Genomic DNA, 2,650 nt, shown 5'->3' on the forward strand with positions numbered 1-2,650 from the left:
GCGTGGCTTAAGCATTTCGACGTCTATACAAAGGCGTCCTCTGCTAGGGCGTATAGGCTGCTTATTATTGACAGTTATGAGAGCCACTGCTTGATAGAATTCCAGGACTACTGCAAGGAGAACAAGATTATCACTCTCTGCATGCCACCACACTTATCACACATCCTGCAGCCTCTTGACATTGTCCCCTACTTGCTGTTAAAGCGCCACTACAGCGACAGGATCTCGCTCTTAGCACACAGCTGCATCTACTATATTAACAAAGAAACCTTCCTCCTAGCCTTTAAAGCAGCTTTTAAGAAGACGTTTACACTAGAGAATATTTGCGCAGGGTTTTAAGGCGCTAGACTAGTCCTACATGACCCTAAGGTTGTGTTATTGAAGCTTAATGTACAGCTGCGCACGCCAACGCCACCTGCACCAGGCACTGTCGCCTAGGAGGCGCAAACACCGCGCAACGCCCGCGAGATAGAGGCGCAATCCACACTAATTCAAAATTGCATACAAAACTATTAGGGGTCTCTAGCAAGTTTATTAGATAAGCAGGTTAAGCAGCTAAGTAAAGGCACTTAGCAGATAGCTTATAATATAGTGTTAGTGTAGGAGGAAATAGGCTGCCTTTAAGATGCTATTAATACGCTTATAAAGCACAAGACCTATAAGAGGCAGTACATACGTGCAGAGGAGACCCTAATAGTTAGTAAGGTATCTAACTTAATTACTAAAAAGGAGGGTAGTAGTTATAAGGATAGTAAGACGCCTGCAAAGAGGGTGCGTGCAGAGAGGCGCTGCGGCTGTTGCAGCGAGATTGGGCATAACTCCCGCACCTGCAAGGTAGAAATAGAGGATGTAGATAATAGCAATGCTTATAAATAATATTATCCTGTTACGTATATTATAGGAATTTGTGATGGTGTTGCACTACGTCGCGGTGCGTGCGCTGCGCTGGAGAAAGTGCGCCGCTCGCTTGGGTGCGCCGCTCGCTTGTGAAGCACGTTATCTCTTTCTAACTTATACTAGATTTAAAGTGTCTACTATCTTAAAAGCTTGTAGCCTAGATAGGCGTAACCCTGTTTACAGCTATTAGGAAGTCCTTTATTATTATATTTAATTATAATAATTTAGTAACTTTGTACATCTCTGCTTCTGTAGCTGCCTAGTTATACTTAGCTAGCTAGGTATCCTATTATAACATGCTTCTTATTAGCTTAAGTGCTAAGAGGTATCTATCTTAGGCTTATTCTTGTTTAATTTATTTATTAACCCTAATAGTAAGTTGTAGGTCTATAATCTACTATTATAGTAGTTTCTTAGGAAGACAGCATATGCGTAGTAGATGTAGCAACACAGTTAACTAGATAAACATAATAATATGCTAAAGGCTTACTTCCTTCTTCTTATATTTATATTAATTATTCTTATATTATTTAAGGAGTACTTTATAGTACTTAAGGTCTTCCTTAAATACTTTCTAGCCTATTGTTAATAGCTTAGTTAGCCTTAATAGTATGTTAGTGTTTGTGGCTAGCGCGTAGTTAGTAATAGTTAGAGCCCTTAGCAAGAGTGGCTTTAATAGTAGTGGTGTAGTTGTCTTTAGGTTAATCTTGTCCTAGATATTGCGCAACAGGCATCTCGCATGTAGCTGCGCGAGCTAGCTAGTCTAGTCGGCTTAGTCCCTAAGGACTGTTGTTGGGTCGCGGTACGCTAGTTGCGCCATTTCGATTGCGGCAGTGAGGTTGCGGCAGTGAGACTCTTAATTGTCAGATTCTCGCACTGTGAGCCAGAGTATGTGCTTAACAAGATCTTAGGTGGTATGATGATTTATTGATGATCGTGGCGATGGTGTCTCTGCCGTGGCGTCGTGCTGGTTGCTACAGGATTGAAGTGGGGGGGGGAATTAGCGCTGTTCGCGGCCGCCGGTGTGCGGGCCAATCAGGAGTTGCCAGGTCTCGCTTAATCGACCTGGCAACTGCTGATTGGCTGCACGACAGGTCCCTGCTCGATTGCGCAGATCCGACCTCTCTCCGCTCGCTCTTATCTGACAGTAGTAGTCCTTAAACTCCTAGTTAAGATAGCTCTTATAGCTGTCTAAGATTAGCAACCTATACACTCCTACCTAACACATCTTTATATATGTATTAAAGTGCTTTAACTACTTAAGGCTAAGTATATTATTTAACTAACTATTCTTAGAGACTAAGAGCTTCTAATTATAGGGTATATCTATCTCCTTATACTAGGTAGAGATATAGACACGTCCTTTGTAGATAATAAAAGGTAGAGTTGTATACCTAGCAGCGCAGATGCTCTAGATAACAGTAACCTACTCGCAATCACCTAGGTAAACAAGCTCTAGCTAAGCACGTCTCTCTAAGCCTGTTAACGTACTCCACAAGCGAGCTGGCCACCCAAGCGAGCTGGCCACTTTTGCCAAGACCACACCAATACTGCACCTACTTTGCAACATTACAGCACACAACTATAATATATTATACTATATAGTATACTAAACTAGTCTGTAGTACTCTGTGTATCTTTACTACATGTTTGCGCGTTGTGCCCTGTCTTGCTACATGTGCCACAGCGCCTTAGAGACTAAGTGCTCCTATTAACACGTAACCTCTTCTTTGCCTTCTTCCTATTACTACAG

The sequence above is a fragment of the Didymella exigua genome (genome assembly GCF_010094145.1).
Source record: "Didymella exigua CBS 183.55 unplaced genomic scaffold M421scaffold_16, whole genome shotgun sequence".
NCBI classification, from domain to species: domain Eukaryota; kingdom Fungi; phylum Ascomycota; class Dothideomycetes; order Pleosporales; family Didymellaceae; genus Didymella; species Didymella exigua.